Genomic DNA, 21,340 nt, shown 5'->3' with positions numbered 1-21,340 from the left:
TAAACATAAAATCATCCATAATAACAGTTTCAAACATCAAAATTAGTCCAAATAATAATCAATATAATACGAAACAAATCACATAACCCAAAGAACGAATAGTCTATGAAAGCATCCAAAAACATCATGACAAATACCAATAAAAGTTTACCACATTGCCTTATTCCCAAAACGTAAACAAATAACAGTAACGCCTACGAAAAAACAAACATTGACTTGCTTGGATCACCCCTCGAAACCACACCACTCACACCGGTACACAACTAATCTGCAATGGTTTTAAAAAGAGTGGGTGAGCTTAACAAGCTCAGTGAATGCCAAGACAACTACCATACAAACATGTCATCAAGCATTAGTGAAACATATAAGTAGCATAATTATAGCAGCCTCAACTTAGTTGACATATTTTACTTCTCATGCATATTCCATAGTTTATTTACAAAGTCAATACATACATATTCATGCATACATCATAATACACAAACATATGTATAGATAATTTGAAACTTGAGCTATGAAACATAAAAGTGGACACTATCACCACGCATCGGATACACGGATCTCCAACACACCACATAGGCTTATAGAGTCAGACATGTCCCAAAAGTGAAGCATAAAGCTAACACTCTCCAACATACCAAACATGTCCCATTGAATGGAGCTTAGCTCACATTCCCTTATCTTTCCAAACATGTCCTAGGGCCTCAACGCCCAAATCATATAACATATACGTGAGTACTCACAATCCTATGGCATGCCAACTATATCCATTGGTCTCAAGAATCACAAGGCCAAATATCCGTATTTAAACACATATATTACTCACCGATTTTCATTTACTATCACAACACATTTGCATTAATATTATCACTGTCACTTAGCATGTACGACATTCTTACATATACTCTTTCACAATAATAATAATGAACATATAACACAGATATATAACATCTCATTTCAGTTCACATTTTCATAATAACACAAGCACGTATTCCACAAGATAAACATGAGCACAAGGAAGCTTACTAAATTCCCAATTAATGCATTGAATCATGCTCACAAGCAATTATTCCAAACACTCACTAATATGCTTTTGCAAAATGTCGAAAGCTTAAACTAGCCATTCCTAGCTCGTAAATGGTCAAAGCAAATTCAAAATTTTAACACAACAATTCACACAACAATACATTCAAAAATTAGCTAAAGACTCACCACAAACAATAAAAAACATAAGCCTAAGCTATGTTATCATAGAACAGAAACCTTTAAAATATCCAACTTAAAATCCAAATATCTCGATCTAGACTTAACCTTTTTGCCTAAGATGAGTTCTATTCATCTAATTATTTATCTATGACTAATTCTCAACCTTCAATCTATGCTAAACTACTTAATTCATGGTATCGACTTTTTCGACATGTTTATGGAAATTTTTGAAAATTTATTAAAACTCAAGAATTCTTTAACAAAACTTCAAAAGTAAGTTTAGAAACCTTTTAAATACATCAAAACTAATTGTAAGGCACTTTAAAATCACATTTTTACTCAAAAACCTAAAATTCACCATTAACGACCTAATTTTTAACTTTTATTCAAAATTAACGATTTAATAGTTAAAAGCTCATTTTTAAGGATCCAATAACACTAAAAACTAATAGGGTAATGAATGGTTACCTTCGGTGGAAGAAAAATGAAGGTTTTGTTGAAAATTTAGAAAACCCACAAGTGAGGAAGATGATGGAATCAATGAGATTTTTGGGTGTTTTCTTGAAATATTATGGAGTTTTAATGTTGCAAAGTGAAAAAATTCAAGAGTATGGAGTTTGGGAATAAAAAATCAATTGGGAGAAGCTTTTTCAAACAAGGGACGACACAAAAAATGCAAAGGAGAAAACTAACGTGAAAATGTTGATAAGGGAAGATATTAAGTTCAATTTTAAAATTTGGTCTAACTGCAACATAAACGCTCTAAATTTTGACCCTATTAATAATAAATCCTTTTCCTAAAATTATAGATTTCTAAACATTTTTTTTCTAAAACTTGATTTGATTTTCTAAAAACCATAATTGAAAACATTATTGATATACCATGCCACAAAATTCTGAACACTCTAGGGCTAAAATTCCTAAATTATCCCTAAAACTCCTAGGCCCTATTTTGAGGTGTTACACAGTAAGATATTTTTGTAATTTTTATAACCGATTTAGTACCTAGTTGACTCGTGACACTAACTCAATCAGGGGCTTAAATAATAGTATAGATAATTATTAGAGTTTAGTTTCAATTTGACTTTTTATATCTATTTTCTAAATTGGTACATGAATTTAACTTTTGTCTTGCATTGTAATTCATGTTCGTAACTTCATTAAAATTACATAAGTGGAGTAATCAGGTTTAAACACGTCACACATGTTATGCCATTAGCTTATGTACCTACCATGTGTAACAACTTGATCAATCCACATTATATACTTTTAACTAAGTTACAAAAATGAACTAAAATGCACGACGAAGACAAATTGAAGTGTCAATTTCAACATTGAAGCCAAACCCGTGTGGAAAAAAAATTATATTTTGTTATAAATATTTTATTATTAAGTGGATATCCATAAAAAATAAAGATAAGTTTGATGTACTTTAGCACTCTCATAATCATTAGAAGAAGAGCACTCTCATAATCATTAGAAGAAGAGTTTTATTTCATTTATACTTTTATGTCTAAAATATAGACTTTGGAAAAGCATTGTAAATATCCCTATTGATCAATAAAATGCATTCTCTTTTCTCTCACATGTTTTGTTCTTTTATTATCTTTATTATTTATTACATAACATGTTATCAACACAATACTCAATTTTCCATTTTAATATCTTCTCTAACTTTTTTTCAGATTAAAAAAACCTGAAACACACCAAAGTTTTGAACCCACATCACAAAGCTTTTCAATTATTTTAACCATTTGACCACTCTCTATTGAAAATTTTCTTTGTAAAAAATAGAACGATGATAATGTCAAGAAAAGAGAGAAAAATATAACACACAAACTTTACATGGAAATGCTTTCGAGAAAAAACCACGGGCAGAGGAGAAGAAAATTCACTATGTCGAATTCGAATGATTACAAGGAGTATAGGCTACGTCTAATTATAGGTTTAGAAAACCTTATTCTAATCAACATCTAATAGAAGTAACGCAGTAAGGTTGAAACACCTTATTCAAATGAATATCAAACATATGAAGTAAACTTCTATACAAATTCTTCTTGTGCAGCCTAACAACCTCAGCCTTCGCCCTCGTGGATCCTCCTATCTTGCCACATGTATTTTATTTTAATACGAATTTGGGTCAGAAATCTAGCAATCTCTACCTTGACACGAATTCTCAACGAACAAGTTCTCTACCTCTCCATGAAACCCCTTAAGGGTTTATCTTCAACAATAAACACCAATCAAGTCTAAGCAATGCTCAAACTTGGTTATAGGAAGTGACTTAGTCATTATATCTGTAGAAATATCATGAGTCCTAATTTTTCTCACAACAATATCACCACAAGTAATAATATCACGAACAAAATGATACTGTACATTAATGTTTTTTATTCTCTTATGAAACCTTTGATCTTCCGTAAGAAAGATGACACTTTGACTGTCACAAAATACTATACTGATTTGAAGGTCTTCATTGAGTTCACTAAAGAGCCTCTTTAACCAAATATCTTCTTTGCAAGCCTCAGTAATCACCATGCACTCTACTTCAGTAGTAAACAAAGCGACAATAGTTTGCAAGGTGGCTTTCCAGCTAATTGCACAACCCCCAATTGTAAAGACATAACTCATAAAAGATCTTCTTTTATCAAGGTCTCTAGTAAAATCAACATCAACATACCCAATGAATCCATCTCTATTTCTCCAAACTATAAGCAAACATCAGTTGTGCCTCATAAGTATCTCAAAATCCCCTGAACTGCTTTTCAATATTCTTTACTGAGATTCGTCATGTATCTACTAACTACATTGACTGCATATGATAAATCCGGACAGGAATAAACCATAGCATACATAAGAGGTCCCACTGCACTAGAATTTGAAACATTTGACATGTAGTCAATCTCATCATCTAATTGGGGAGACAAAGCTGATGAAAGTGTGAAATTGGCCGCCAAAGAAGTACTAATAGGCTTAGCATTCAACATATTGAACCTTTGACTGTCACAAAATACTATACTGATTTGAAGGTCTTTATTGAGTTCAGTAAAGAGCCCCTTTAACCAAATAGCTTCTTTGCAAGCCTTAGTAATCGCCATGCACTCTACTTCAGTAGTAAACAAAGCGACAGTAGTTTGCAATGTGGCTTTCCAGCTAATTGCACAACCCCCAATTGTAAAGACATAACTCGTAAGAGATCTTCTTTTATCAAGGTCTCTAGTAAAATCAATATCAACATACCTAATGAATCCATCTCTATTTCTTCCTAATTGTAAGCAAACGTCAGTTGTGCCTCATAAGTATATCAAAATCCACTGAACTACTTTTCAATATCCTTTACCGAGATTCGTTATGTATCTACTAACTATATTGACTACATATGATAAATCTAGACATGAAGAAACCATAGCATATATAAGAGGTCCCACTGCACTAGAATATGAAACATTTGACATGTAGTCAATCTCATCATCTAATTGTGGAGACAAAGCTGATGAAAGTGTGAAATGGGCCGCCAAAGAAGTACTAATAGGCTTAGCATTCTGCATATTGAACTTGCAAAGAATTTTCGCATTGTACCCTTTTTGACTTAGGTACAATTTACTAGCTTTTCTATCTTTGAGAATCTCTATACCAAGTATCTTCTTTGCTGCTCCCAAATCCTTCATCTCAAATTCTTCACTAAGCTAGGCTTTGACCTTTCTTATCTCTCCTTTATCTTTCGCTGCTATCAACATGTCATAAACATAGAGAAGTAGATGCACAAAAGAACCATCATTGTTCTTCTTAAAATAAACACAACTGTCAAAGCTACTTCTTTTGAAATCATGAAAAGTCATAAAAGAATCAAATCTCTTGTACCACTGCCTTGGTGATTGTTTCAAGCCATGAAGAGACTTTTTTAACAAGTAAGCATAATCTTATTTTTCTGAGACTATAAAGCCCTTTGGTTGTTGCATCTAAATGTCATCCTTAAGTTCTCCATGTAAGAACGCTATTTTTACATCTAGCAGTTCGAGCTCCAAATCATACATGGCCATAATATCAAGAAAGGCTCAAATTGAACTGTGCTTCGCAACTGGAGAAAACACATCTGTGAAGTCTACACCTGGAACCTAGTTGTAACCCTTTGCAACAAGCTTTGCTTCATATCTGGGTTCTTCAACTCTAAGAGTCCATTCTTTCCTCTTGAACACCCATTTACAACAAATAACTTTCGTACCTTTAGGAAGCTTCACAAGATCCCATGTTCTATTCTTGTGGAGTGACTCCATCTCTTCTTGCATGAAAACATCTACTTTTCTGAGTCTTCACAGCTAACAGCCTCGGAATAAGTAGATGAATCTTGATTTCTATCCATATATTTAGCCACATTTAAAGCATAAGTAACTAGATCAACCTCGGCATACCTCTTTGGAGGTTTAATTTCTCTTCTAGTTCTATTTTTGAAAATAGAATACTGTGGTAAAGAAGTGACTTTGTTCTGATTTTTTGTACTAACTTGTGGAGTCAACTCTGTTGCAGATATTGGATCAATCTGAAGCTTCTCCTACTTTTGTTGCTCTTTATTTGAATAGTCTTTAAGAGATAAGTTAGGTAGCATAGCAGTTTCATAAAAATCAACATATTTACTAATTACAACTTTACTATTTTCAGGACACCATAACTTATACCCTTTTACACCAGCCTTATAACTAAGAAAAACACATTTAATAGATCTCGGTTCTAATTTTCCATTATCAAAATGAGCATACGCAAGACACCCAAAAATATTTAAATTGGAATAATTAGCAAGCTTACCAAACTATATTTCTTGTGGAGTTTTTTTTCAATGGCAATTGATGGAGATCGGTTGATGAAAAAACATACAGTAGAGGCTACTTAACCCAAAATAAACTTGCTAGTTTTTCTTTGCCCTGTCATCACAACGAGGGAACCTTTGGAAATCTTTAAAAAGCCCACTTTCTGCTTTGTATTTGTACCCTTTTGAATCAAGAGTACTCAACAAAATCAAATTTCTCTTCAATTTTGGAACATGTCGTACACCACTAAGTGTTCTAACAACTCCATCAAACATCTTAACTTTAATCATTCCAACACCTGCGATTTTACATGAAACATTATTTCCCATCAAAATAATACCTTCAGACATTATTTCATAAGGTGTAAACCAATCTCGGTTGGGGCTCATATGGAAGGTGCAACCAGAATGAAGGATCCACTCCTCGCTCACTTTAGAAATATTGGTAAAAGCAACTAGGAGTTCACCATCGTTGTAGTCTTCTATAACATCAGCTTCATTGAATTTTTCTGGTTGTTTTCCATTTTGATTCGCAACCTCCCTTTTGATCTTGTTCTACAACTTATAGCAATCAGATTTAATGTGCCCTTTCTTCGTGCAAAAGTTACAGGTTTTACCTCTGTTTGAAGATCTAGATCTACCCTTAGATTTACGACGAGGATTCTGTTCCTGTGTCCTCCATGATCATTATTAGTATTTCATTCTTATCTCTCACAAACAATAAGACCCTCTCCTTAAGAGTCAGATTTCATCACAATATGCTTTATCTTGTCATACGTGGTCAAAGAATTATAGACCTCATCAACTGTGAGAGATTCGCGGTTATACAAAATCGCGTCTCTAAAGATTGAATAGGATGGGGCAACGAACAAAGTAGAATCAACCCTAAATCTTCTTTATCAAACTGAACCTCTATGGCCTCTAGGGTCGAGATAATTTCCTTAAACACAGTTAAGTGTTCGTGCACAGACGCACCTTCTTATAAACGATGAGCATAAAGATATTGCTTCATATGTAACTTACTCGTCAGGGTTTTTGACATGCACAACTACTCTAGTTTTACCCATAATGTAATGACGGTCTTCTCCTTCATCACATCCTGCAAAATTTTGTTAGACAAATGCAAATGTAATTGCGTCAAGGCCTTTCAATCTTTATGCTTATTCTGTTCATCCGTTAATGTCGAATGCATCTTATCTATCCCCAGCAAGGCATATTTCAAATCCATCTACGCAAGAACTACTTGCATCTTTATCTACCACAACAAGAATCTGGTGTAGTGATCCAACAGCAAAATTTCATACTTTAGTGACACAATTATCGTGATTGAGATAAGCAACCTAGAAAGCTCTGATACTAATTTGTAAAAAATAGAACAACAATAATGGCAAGAAAAGAGAGAAAAATAGAACACATAGATTTTATGTGGAAATCCTTTCAGGAAAAACCCATAAGCAGAGGAGAATAAAATTCACTATGTCAAATTTGAATGATTACAAGGATTATAGACTGCATTTATTTATAGGTTTAGAAAACCTTATTCTAATCAACATCTAATAAAAGCAATGCAGTAAGGTTGAAACACTTTGTTCAAATCCCCCTATCTTGCCACTTATATTTTATTTTAATAAGAATTTGGGTCACAACTATAACATTCATCAATTTATTTGTAAAACCATTTTTTTCAGAGAAGCAATTTTTACCAAAGAGAAGAAAACATATAAAAAAACCACCAAAAGCATGATTCAAACATGCGCCTTCTAGCAGGTACAAAAGAGCCTTTAATCACTCAAAAATATTAACATTTGTGAAACTTTAATGCCAACTAATTTATATAAACAAATATCTCTATCTCTTTCTTGCTGCATAGAAGAAAAGAAAGTCAAAATTGTTAAAAAAGACTCGAAGTTGTGCAAAGAATTACGTGAAGTTTTTATTTAATGTTTCATATTAAGAATATTATTATTTTTTATTTTGTGATTAATTATAATAATAACCACTAGAAGTGGAAAAATAGTAATAAATAAGAGAATAATGAGAGTTCTTAAGATAACTCTTTAAAGGGTATAGATAACTTATGTTATCAATGTGATATGAAATATCATTGGCCACATACCTATCGTATGCCAAAATATTTTGTTAAAAATGTGTTATTTTTCTTTGAGGAAGAAAATATGTCTTGCTGACAATGTAATTGTTGAAAAATATGAAACTGGCAAATTGGTGTAAGTGGGAGTGCCTACTTCCCTGCCCACCAAATCTATGGAAGATAGTTCCTATATTTAAGGTGTTGGTAATTTATTAAACTATTTAATTAGGCTATGCTAATTATATGGATGATATCTAGCTCATTATGGAAGATCATATCACTTGGGGAGTATTATCTTGGTGATTGGATTGATTCAAAATTACACAAGGCAATCCCTTGGATCGTGGACTTTGGATTGGATCATGATTATGTTGGACTAGCTACCAAGAGTCCATATTTGCATTATGTGTTATTATTCTTAAGGTATTGTCATTTTAGTGGGATTAAATTAGATCTTCATTTGTAAGCAAGTCCTAAAACAAAATCTATATATTTGACATACATTCCTAGATTAATGTACTGAAAGTTAGGCACTTAATTTGTTCTAGTGAGAATTTATTATAAGAATGCTATTTTGATAAGTAAAGTTGTGTGTTTTGGTTCAACTTATTGTATTCACAATGAGTAAATACAGTAGTGAGAGTATTGTATCTTCAAAGTATAAAGGTGAGGGAAAATATCACGATGAGTGTATTTGAGTAGATTTAATTTATAATCGTTGAACAGAGGGCATATTTCACAATGAGCTAGCTCCATAGATGTAGGAATATTGAACAACGTAAACAACTTCTTGTGCCTTATGTATTGTCTATTTTCATATAGTGCTTAAAGGAGTGTCCACCATCTCAGACACCACTTCAGTTGTGTAGATTAGTTCTCAGCAACGACAGATTTATTTCAATTGGTATCGAATCTTGACACTTAAAGTAGCTAGTGGAGATCCACAGTGTTAATCTTAGGGTATTATATTGTATACTCTTATGGTATTACTATTTAATTGGGATTGTATTAGATCTTCTATTGTAAGCAAGTTTCGAAATCAATATCTATATATTTGAAAGACTTTCTTAGGAAATTGTATTGAGAGTTAGACATTTAATTTGTTTTTGGGAGAATAATTTTGTAAGAATGACATTTAATTTGTTCTTGGGAGAATAATTTTGTAAGAGTGTTATTTTTATAGTAAAATAATTTGTTGTGGTTTTACTTGTTGTGTTCACAAGGGGTGATCATGTTGGATTTGATGCCCTGAGTGTAGTATATTCGTTTGCAAACTTTTTTCGAATAGATTGGTTAACAAAACAAATTCATTAATTACATTAATATACTTTGTATAATTGTCCTCATATGATTTTTGCACGAAAAGCAAAATGGAAGCAAATGTTACTCATTGGTTGCCTAAATGTTTAACTAATACTAACTGGTATTACGTGGTTAGATCGTAGTACGAAAAGACAACTTGTATTAGTAGACGAACCTAAACATGTCCTTAGTCTAACCAGAAATGAGCAAACCGATCAAAATACTAATATGTCATCTATCAAGTCCAATTGGGAGATGCATTGTCTTGGGCATCAGAGCAAATGACTCCCAAAAGATAGAGACATAGATGTGACTAGAAACACGAAAATATACACAATTTTTCATGCTATTTTTAACTCAAATTCATATAGTTTCGGTAAAATTCTTGTCCAAAAATATATAATAAATATAAAATAATTAAATTGCACTCAAATTATGAACATGTTTAATTTTAATTAATTTTATATCAAATTTTGATTAATTTTGATTATTTTCGATAGATTTGCACAAAGGGCTAAAAACGGCTCAACAGACACTCCTAGAAGCACAAAATCAAGAAGCAAATTTGAAGCACCAAGGTGAAATAATTTTTCTACATAAGACGGTCCAAATTATGTGTACTAATTCATAATATAATTAATTTTAATTTTAATCCAATTTAATATAGGTTAAATAAATTATTATTAATTAATTATGAAAAGGGGCCCAGTTGAGCTGAATCGAGAAAATCGAACCAATCGAGCACTGTGCAGCCCAAAATCGCCCCACATGCTGACCCAATCAGCTTGCTTGGCTGATTATTTGGCTTGCAAAATGGCCCTTGAACACTTCTTCAAATTGCATTCAAACCCTTCCATTATTTGTGCCTTTCTAAATTTGCCCCTACCTTAATATAACGAGTTTGAAAACTTCAAACTTGCCACATGTGTGGTCAGCCAAAGGGAGACTCTATCACTACTGATTTTTCCTGATTTTGGCAGCCATCTCAACCTATAAATACCCCCTTGGCTGCTCACTTCAAACACATCTCAATTCTTCCCATCTCTTCACTTCTCTCTCATTTTTCTCTCTTCATTTCACTTCCATTGTTATTCATTCCCTTACCGATTTCACCTCTTGAAAAAGAGTCATCCATCCACCATTTGGAGCAGCATTCAAGTGTTCGTAGAAGCCTCGATTCGACAAGAGCAAGTGGAGAAGGAGGAGTGAAGCAAACTAGTCAAGCCACGGAGAGAACACCGGATTTGATTCTTATTCCCTATTCTTTTAATTTTTTTGTTATGATGAACATGTCTATGAATATTTATGATGTTGAAAGGTTTAATTTAATTAATATGGCTTAAATTTAATTCGTGCTAAGTTGATTGCATTTTGTCTACTTAATTTATTAAATTTGTGTTTGTGTTGTTATAGGCCTTAGTAAGATGCTTGATTAAGTATAACCATGACTAAGTTAATCTTGCATTACAATTGTAAGGTAACTAATGAATTAATTATTTAAACGGATTGAATTGTAATTAATTGACACAGTACTTAATTAGTGCATGTTTAATCATCTAAGGTAGTTGAGGACTAAATTAGCAACGGTATCTAACGATACATTAGCCGTGCATAACTTGCAAGATTATTGTGATTAAACTGTTTCAAGGTAGAAATACATTGTTACCTCATGTAATCTTTTATGTGCTTATGAGATTGGATTAATTGTTTGAATTGACATAGAGATATGTACAAGAGATTATTTTAATTTCATAAGTATGTAGGTGCATTAACACATTTGCTTATTAAAATTTGTTTAATCGATTGAATTGACATAGAGATATAGTCAAGAGATAAATGAACTTTTGGTAAGTAAGTATATTTATAAGTTAACAAATTATCGAGTTGCCATGAATTTATTCGAACAACATGAACATGAGTTTAATAATTCTAAGTTAAGAAATGTAATTAATCTAACACAATTATGTCATCTTGATTAAAATCATATTTTGAAATCATGCATTAAAACTTTTATTTTCTTTTTATTTATTTTAATTAGTTAAAATCTTAGTTTTCAATTCACTCCTCAAATCAAAATATTTTTCTTCACCAAAGTGTTTTAAATTACATTCATAAATAATTCTTTTCACAGTCTTTGTGGGTACGATAAGTTGACATTTACTTGTCACTTTATTACTTGGTGCAATTGTGTACACTTGCACATTTTCGTCATTCCAAGTTTTTTGTGCCATTGCCGGGGATTGTTTTAAAAAGTCATTATTTGTGAATTTGTTAGTTTTGCATTTTGGTTTATTTTTCTGTTCAATTTTAACTTAATTAATTTTTCTGTGATTATTTCAGGTTTTTATGAGTATTGACTGAATTATCGATTTACTCCCTGTAGACCTTGAGATTGAACGAACTTTTCGACAGCTAAGAAGGCAAGCAAGTTAGAGAAGGACCAAAGAGATGAGCCTCGAAAATTTGAATCAAGGAAATGGAACAGACCCTGCTCAGAATCCTATCCTTATTGCTGATGATAGGGATAGAGCTCTAAGACAGTATGCCATGCCAGTGTTTCATGATCTTAATTCGGGTATTAGGAGACCCAAAATCGAGGCACAACAGTTCGAGCTGAAGCCAGTCATGTTCCAGATGCTTTAGACAGTGGGCCAATTCAGTGGAATGCCTACCAAAGATCCTCATATTCACTTAAGACTGTTTATGGAGGTGAGCGATTCTTTCAAGTTAGCTGGAGTACCCGAAGATGCATTATGATTGAAGCTGTTCCCATAATTGCTAAGGGATAGAGCTCGAGCCTGGTTGAACTCATTGCCACCAAATTCAATTACCATAGGGCAAGAGTTAGCACAAAGATTCCTCATGAAGTATTTTGCACCTAGCAAGAATGTTAAGTTGAGGAACGAGATCACTGTTTTCTAACAAATGAATAATGAGTCCTTTTATGAGGCATGAGAAACGTACAAAGAATTATTACGGAAGTGCCCTCATCACGGAATCTCACATTGCATCCAACTTGAGACATTTTATAATGGTCTCAATGCACACAGGAGGATGGTAGTGGATGCTTTTGCTAATGGTGCTTTCCTTTCTAAGTCTTATAATGTGGCTTGTGAAATCATTGAGAGGATTTCCAACAACAATTATCAATGGCCAATCAATAAAGCAGCGTTAAGTAGATGAGTTGTTGGAATACATGAAGTAGACGCTCTTACTTCACTCGCATCTCAGGTATCCTCAATATCCTCAATGCTTAAAAATTTTACCACTAATGGGTTTAATAGTTTTGCAGCACAACCACCGAATCAATTTGAAAATGAAGCCTATGTCTATTATGACGTAGGATATTTGTTTGAAGAATGTCCATTGAACGAAAATTCGTCTATTACATGGGTAACCAAAACCAAAATTGAGGTAGACAAGGACTGCAATCCAATTTCTATAACCCATCGTGGCAAAACCACCCAAATTTTTCCTAGAGTAACCAAGGGGCTGGAACCAGTAACACTTACGCCCAACCTAGATCGACCCAGTCACCTAGTTTCCCCCAACAAATTTAGAAATCAACCCAAGCTAAACCGTCCAATAGCTTAGAGAACCTATTGAAATCATACATGGCAAAAAATGACGCCACTCTAAGTACTTTAGAGAATCAAATGGGCCAGCTTGTAACTGAACTCAAACATCGACCACAAGGTGCTTTACCTAGTGATATAAAGAATCCGAGGAATCCTAGGAAAGAGCATTGTAAAGTGTTAACATTGAGGAGTAGAAAGACATTAGAGCCCAACACCCTTGAATTTGAAAGGGAGCCAGCCTATGGTCATGACTCAGAGGAAGTTCAACCGAGTGTTGAAATTTTAGTTTCACTGGAACCAGAATCTGCAAAATTCGACAAGGTAACTTCATTAGATGTAGAATTGCCACAAAAGATAAATCAACCAGTTTCAGTAAAGTAGCCTCTACCAACCTACCCTCAAAGACTTCAGAAGCAAAACCAGGAAATTCAATTCAAGAAGTTCCTAGACGTACTCAAACAACTTCATATCAACATTCCGTTGATTGAAGCACTTGAAAAAATGCCAAACTACGTCAAATTCATGAAGAATATCCTGTGAAAAAATTGAAGACTTGGAGAATTTGATACGGTATCCCTGACGAAGAATGTAGTGCGTATCTTCAAGACAAACTACCCCAAAAGTTGAAGGATCCTAGATGTTTTACCATACCTTGCAACATTGGAGCAACATGTTGTGGTATGGCATTATGTGACTTGGGTGCAAGTATAAACTTGATGTTTATGTCAATATTTAGGAATTTAGGGATAGGTGAAGTTAGACCTACTACAGTTACACTTCAAATAGCAGATCGATCCTTAGCACATCTAGAAGGAAAAATCGAGGACGTATTGGTACGTGTAGACAAATTTATTTTTCCTACTGACTTGATGGTTCTAGACTTTGAAGCAGACAAAGAAGTGCCAATCATCATAGGAAGGTTTTTCCTAGCAGCCAGAAGGACCCTTATTGATGTGCAGAAGGGCGAGCTTACTATGCGTGTTCAGGATGATCAGGTAACATTTAATGTTTTTAAGTCTATGTGATTTCTTGACACAATTGATGATTGTTTTACAGTGTCTGATTTAGAGGAATTAATCATGGAAAAGGAACTCAACTATGTTGAGGACCCATTGGAACAAATTTTGACATCAGACCCTCAAAATAATGAAGAGAAAGATGAATACTTAGCTTTGCTAGAAGCTAATCAAAGGGGATTTAATCCGCAATCCCATTTTGAATCTTTGGAGTTAGAGAATAGGTATTATGCCCAACCAAAAGTGTCAATCGATGAGCCACCTAAATTAGAATTGAAGGTACTTCCCTTACATTTAAAATATGTTTATTTAGGTAACGCTTCTACTTTGCCTGTGACTGTTTCAGCGGAATTAACCATTGAGCAAGAGGAGAAACTTATCTTAGTATTGAAACAATTCAAGAAGGCTATTAGATGGACCAGAGCCAATATTCACTATATTAGTCCATATGTATGCATGCACAAGATCATCCTAGAAGATGCCGAAAAAGGGACTATTGATGGATAACGAAGCCTGAACCCTATCATGAAGGACGTGGTGAAAAAGGAAATCATCAAGTGGTTAGATGGAGGTATAATTTATCCCATCTCAGACAGTTCGTGGGTGAGTTCGGTCCAGTACGTGCCAAAGAAAAGAGATATTACAGTCATTGAAAACGAGAATAACGAGTTGATACCAACTAGAACAGTTACAAGATGGAGAATTTGCATCGATTACCAGAAGCTGAACAAGGCAACTAGGAAAGATCACTTCCCTTTGCCGTTCTTGGACCAGATGCTGGGTAGATTCGTGGGATACTCGATGGATAGTCGGGTATAATCAATTTACAGTAGCACCGAAAGATCAACACAAGACAATATTCACCTGCCCGTACGGTACATTCACATTTCAATTCATGCCATTTGGTTTATGTAATGCATCTGCTACATTTTAAAGATGTATGATGTCAATTTTTACTGATATGGTTGAAAAATACTTGGAAGTCTTTATGAATGATTTTTCAGTATTTGGAGATACATATGATGATTGCCTAGCCAATCTAGCCAAGGTACTAAGGCGATGCGAAGAAACAAACCTTGTACTCAATTGGGAAAAGTGCCATTTCATGGTACGAGAAGGTATTATTCTAGAGCATCGGATAACGAGACATGGAATCGAGGTAGATAAAGCAAAGGTAGATGTTATTGAGAAACTCCCACCTCCAACATCTATAAAGAGTGTTAGGAGCTTTTTGGCCCACGCTGGTTTCTATCGAAGATTTATTAAGGACTTCTCCAAAATTGCTAAACCCTTATACAAATTATTGGAGAAGGACACAACGTTAAAATTTGATGAAGAGTGCTTAAGAGCTTTCAAAGATTTGAAGAGTCGATTAGTTTCGGCATCCATAATTGTCACAGTAAACTGGGATTTGCCATTTGAATTTATGTGTGACGCAAGTGACTTTGCAATAAGAGCTGTCATAGGCCAACAAAGGAACAAAGTTTTTCATCTCATCTACCACACAAGTCGGACTCTAACAGGAGCTCAACTGAATTACATGGTAACAGAGAAAGAGTTACTAGCTATTTTGTTTGCTTTTGACAAGTTTTGATCCTATCTTGTGGTTCCAAAGTCGGTAATTAAGTATTTACTTGCCAAGAAAGACGCTAATTCGAGACTTATTCGATGGGTACTTCTACTTCAAGAGTTTGATCTAGAAATTAAAGATCGAAAGGGAGTAGAAAACCAAGTAGCAGACAACTTGTCCAGGTTGGAGCCTAAAGAAGGGAATTCTCCACTTATACCAATTCAGGAGACATTTCCAGACGAACACATACTGAAGGTAAATCATGTCCATAATACCCCTTGGTTTGCTGTTATTGCTAACTATTTAGTTTGTGATTTAATGTCGATTGATAAGACGTATCATCAAAAGAAAAAGTTTATTCACGATGTGAAGTACTATTTCTGGGAAGAGTCATACTTGTTTAAAAAGTGTGTAGATCAAATGATCAGGAGATGCGTGGAAAAAGATAAAGTACATAAGATTCTATACCATTGCCACTTAGCTCCGAGTGGGGGACACTTCGGAGGTACAAGTACTGCGGCCAAAGTATTGCAAGCCAAATTCTTTTGGCCAACACTATTTAAAGAAGCATATGCTTACGTAAAGAGCTGTGATCGATGTTAAAGGGTTGGAAACGTCACCAATAGAAATGAGATGCCCTGAACAAACATTATTGAGGTAGAACTATTCGATGTTTGGGGTATTGACTTTCTCGGTCCTTTTCCTCTGTCTTTTGGTCACAAGTACATATTGGTAGTAGTAAGTTATGTGTTTAAGTGGGTTAAGGCTGAGGTGTATCTGACAAACAGTGCTAAGGTTGTGATGAAGCTTTTGTAGAAGCATGTGTTCACAAGGTTTGAAACAATAAAAGCCATCATCAGTGATGAAGGGTCCCATTTTGTGAACAAGTGGTTGAAGTGATTACTCGAAAAACATGGAGTGAAGCACAAGGTTGCCACAACTTACCATCCGCAGACGAATGGGTAAGCTGAACTAGAAAATGAAGAGATCAAAGCCATACTCGAGAAGGTAATTTGCCTGAACCGACGAGATTGGTCCAAAAGACTAGATGATGTTTTATGGGCCTACAGGACAGCATACAAGACACCTTTAGGGATTTCACCCTATAGGTTGGTCTTTGGGAAAGCCTGTCATCTGCCCTTGGAGTTAGAACACAAAGCTTACTGGGCTCTCCAACAACTCAACTTGTATCTTAAGCTTGCTAAAGAGAAACAGATGCTCCAACTCAACGAGTTAGAAGAATTTCGAATGTTCTCATATGAGAATGCCAAATTACTCAAGGAAAGACTTAAGAGATGGCATGACAATCACATTCGGGTTCAAGAATTTGAAGCAGGTCAGCAAGTCTTGTTATTCAATTCCAGATTAAGGTTCTTTTTAGGTAAGTTAAAATCACGTTGGTCTGGTCCATTTAGGATTCACCGAGTTTATCCATACGGAGTTGTCGAACTTCAAAGTAAGGGAGGTAATTTTCGAGTCAATGCTCAGCATTTAAAACATTATTGGAGGTATAAAATTGAACAGGATCAAATCTCGTTCATTTTATCAAATATTTATTTTTTTCTTATTTTTCTTTTTAAATAAATTATTTAGGGTATATTTTCGGGATTAGTATGTTTAAATAAATTCTGTCTAGGAGATTGGAACTTAAGCAGGACCGTGTGTGACCCCTCTAATCTTTCCTGGGAATTGATTTTAACATAATCTTCCGAGCAATTATCCTCTAAAAGGCAAAATAAATTTTTAGTTTTCAAATAAAAGGGTAAATTTTGATCAAAGTTTTAAATTGCAACTCAATTTCAAATTTTCCTTAAGTCTAGGTACTTAATTGAATTATTTTCAAAATTTGGTTGCTGTTTTTATAAATATTAAAAATTAGATGTTTGTTTTTGTAAATATTTTCAAAAGGCATCTAGAATAAATGTTTTAATTTAATAAATAAGGTGATAATCATTAATATATAATTATCCATTATAATATATTAATTATTATCAACTTTGCATAGAATTAGGATTAGTTTAAATTTGATCATATTTTATTTAATAAGATTTTTTTAATAAATTAATAGCAAATAATAATTTAATATACATTATATTAATTATTAATGGTTGTTAACTTTATCTAGAATTAGAACTTAGAATATTTTAATTATTAATTTGTTCTAAGAATTCTAATTAAACTCCTACTTCTTTCACTATAAATTTCACCCACCTTTTCCATTTTCTTCACTCATCCCTCAATTAAATCCTAGCATCCACAACCCACCAAGCTCTAAATCACCTAGTGCAGAACTCTCTAGCCGTAACACCACCCAGCTCCACTCAGCACCCTCACCCATTCGGCCAGCAGCTCGCTAGGCCTGCTCGATGCACCTGCTTGCTGACCACTTCCCTGCATCCTCATGGCACACATGCCTTGCTACTCCTTAGCGTGCCGCTGCCGCCTTGCTACTTACACCACACCATTAAGACACCTTACAACCATCCCTAAACCAACCTCTTTTGCTTAAGATTTATTTTCTTTTAGTTCTTAACTTTTATAAAAAGGTTAATCATGCCTTACAAAAGAACTCGTGCCTCTGCCCAAATAGACAAACACAAAACAAATTCCACTGTGAAGAAGCCGAAGCAAGATACGAAAGCATTTTCAAGAATCAACAGATGCATCAATAGAAAAGCTTTATATTGAAAGAAAGTAATTATATTGATTTCATGGCGCGCATTCATCAAGTTGCTGAAGCTCTCAATTGGGAGTTGTTTTGTTAGAAAAGATCTAGTGTGGATGAAAAGTTAGTTTGTGAATTTTATGCGAATCTAATCTCAAGCGAGTTAATAGAAGTTTCTGTTCGCGGAATCAAGGTACTAATAACCTCAAACGCTATTAATGAATTCTTTGAATTACCTAATTTCGAAAACGACGAATATTCTTCCTTGATGAGCACTATTGAGTCTAAAAATCTGCAAGAAATTCTTGAGGAACATAAAGTTCCAGGTTCTAAGTGGACTGTGTCAAAGCAAGGAATTCACACTTGTCGCGGAGAATATTTGACACTTCTAGTGAATGTATGGTTCTATTTCATTCGATTCAGCCTTATGCCTATTTCACATGGGACTAAAATTTCATTAGAGCGAATGGTGTTATTATACTCGATTTTAACTGGAAACACCATTGATGTCAGAAAAATCATCCAAAGAGAAATAAAAAATTGTGTCGCTAGACGTTCTGGCCTAGCTTACTTCCCTTTTACAATAACAATTTTATGCTTGAAAGCTAAAATTCTTGCAAACGTAAAGATGACAGGTTATAGCCAGGGCACAATCACAGATTGGGACCTCTACCAAATAGCTGGGGAATCTGTTCTATAGCAATGAGTTGAAGAAAGCAAGGGTCTTGAAGAAGAAGAAGATCCCACAGAGATCAAACCGATGCAATCAGCTGAAATCCCTTATAAGGCAAAACCAATGGAACCAGAAACCGAACTTGATGTTGCAACTTCAATGTTCAGAACTCAATCACCTTGACTAGATCTTCGAGATGAGCTGTCAAAGTTGATGGATATAATGCAACATATGTAGTGGTAACAACAAGCTTATTGGAGATATTCAAAAATACGAGATGACTCAATGAGAAGCGCTCTTATGAAAATATACAATGACCTATTTATTTTTGTGCCTGAGTTTCCAGATTTTATACTTGAACCTTGGAGTCCACTATCAAAGGGGGAGCTATTCTATTCATGCAAAAACAAAGACGATGGAGCAAAAGATGAGTCGAATTCAGAGAGATCTACAAATGAATAAAAAGAGAGGATCTTGACCTTATTTTATTTCCGTTCTTAGGTTATTTAATAGGATTAGGTTTTATTAAGGATTTTTTTTTATTTTTGCATAGTAAAACAAGAGGTGGAAATCATAAATAAAAAAGAACAAGTTGCAAAGTATAAAGTGTGGCAATAGATATATACATGTCTAGGATTGGATCTAGAGAGAGCTCGGTAAAATTCTTGTCGAAAAATATATAATAATAAAATAATTAAATTGCACTCAAATTATGAACATGTTTAATTTTAAGTAATTTTATATCAAATTTTGCTTAATTTTGATTATTTTTGACAGATTTGCACAAAGGGCTAAAAACGGCTCGACAGACACTCCTAAAAGCACAAAATAAAGAAGCAATTTTGAAGCATCAAGGCAAAATAATTTTTCAGCATAAGGCAGTCCAAATTATGTGTATTAATTCACAATAAAATTAATTTTAATCCAATTTAATTTGGGTTAAATAAATTATTATTAATTAATTATGAAAAGGGGCATAGTTGAGCTGAACCAAGAAAACCAAACCAAATGAGCACTGGGCAGCCCAAAACCGTCTCACATGTTGACCCAATCAACTTTCTTGGCTGATTATTTGGCTTGCAATATAGCCATTGAAGACTTCTTCAAATTGCATTCAAACCCCTCCACTATTTGTGCCTTTTTAGATTTTCCCTTACCTTAATATAGCAAGTTTGAAAACTTCAAACTTGCCACATGTGTGGCCGGCCATAGGGGGACTCTATGGCTGCTGATTTTTGCTAATTTTGGCAGTCATCTCAACCTATAAATACCCCCTTGGCTGCTCACTTCAAACACATCTCAACTCTTCTCATCTATTCATTTCTCTCTCATTTTTCTTTCTTCATTTCCCTTACCGATTTCACCTCTTGAAAAAGAGTCATTCATCCACCATTTGGAGCAGCATTCAAGTGTTCGTAGAAGCTTCGATTCAATAAGAGCAAGTGGAGAAGGAGGAGTGGAGCAAACTAGTTAAGCCACAAAGAGAACACCAGATTTGATTCTTGTTCCCTATCTTTTTAATTTTGTTGTTGTTGTGATGAACATGTCTATGAATATTTATGAGGTTGAAACGTTTAATTTAATTAATATGGCTTAAATTTAATTTATGTTAGGTTGATTTCATTTTGTCCACTTAATTTATTAAAATTGTGTTTGTTTTGTTTTAAGCCTCGGTAAGATGTTTGATTAAGTAAAACCATGACTAAGTTATTCATGCATTACAATTGTAAGGTAACTAAAGAATTAATTATTTAAACGTATTGAAATTGTAATTAATTGACACAAGATTTAATCGGTGCATGTTTAATTATCTAAGGTAGTTGAGGATTAAATTATTAACAGATATCTAACGATACATTAGCCTTACATAACTTGTAAGATTATTGTGATTAAACTGTTTCAAGGTAGAAATACATTGTTACCTCACTTAATCTTTTATGTGCTTATGAGATTGAATTAGTTGTTTGTATTGGCATAGAGATATGTACAAGAGATTATTTTAATTTCATAAGTATGTATGTGCATTAACACACTTGCTTATTAAAATTTGTTTAATCGGTTGAATTGACATAGAGACATAGTTAAGTGATAAATGAATTTTGGTAAGTAAGTATGTTTATAAGTTAGCAAATTACCGAGTTGCCGTGAATTTATTTGTAACAATATGAACATGAGTTTAGTAATTCTAAGTTAAGAAATGTAATTAATCTAACACAATTATGTCATCTTGATTAAAATCATCTTTTGAAATCGTGCATTGAAATCTAACACAATTTTATCATCTTAGTTTTCAATCACCTCCTCAAATCAAAATATTCTTCTTCACCAAAGTTTTTTAAATTGCATTCATAGATAATTCTTTTCACAGTCCCTGTGGGTATGATAACTCGACATTTACTTGTCACTTTATTACTTGTTGCTATTATGTACACTTGCACAT

At 33.8% G+C, this 21,340-nt stretch overlaps 1 non-coding gene across 1 annotated transcript; it reads right to left on the bottom strand.

Annotated features, from left to right (window-relative positions):
- Positions 1 to 12,290: 12,290 nt before the first annotated feature.
- Positions 12,291 to 12,397, bottom strand: LOC128032621 (small nucleolar RNA R71). The gene has a single exon (XR_008188868.1). It is a non-coding gene; the product is annotated as a small nucleolar RNA R71 (small nucleolar RNA).
- Positions 12,398 to 21,340: the final 8,943 nt, after the last annotated feature.

The sequence above is a fragment of the Gossypium raimondii genome, chromosome 1, assembly GCF_025698545.1.
Source record: "Gossypium raimondii isolate GPD5lz chromosome 1, ASM2569854v1, whole genome shotgun sequence".
Classification (NCBI taxonomy): Eukaryota; Viridiplantae; Streptophyta; class Magnoliopsida; order Malvales; family Malvaceae; genus Gossypium; species Gossypium raimondii.
Note: the sequence above shows the minus strand (reverse complement) of the source record. Positions and strands in the feature narration are given on the sequence as shown.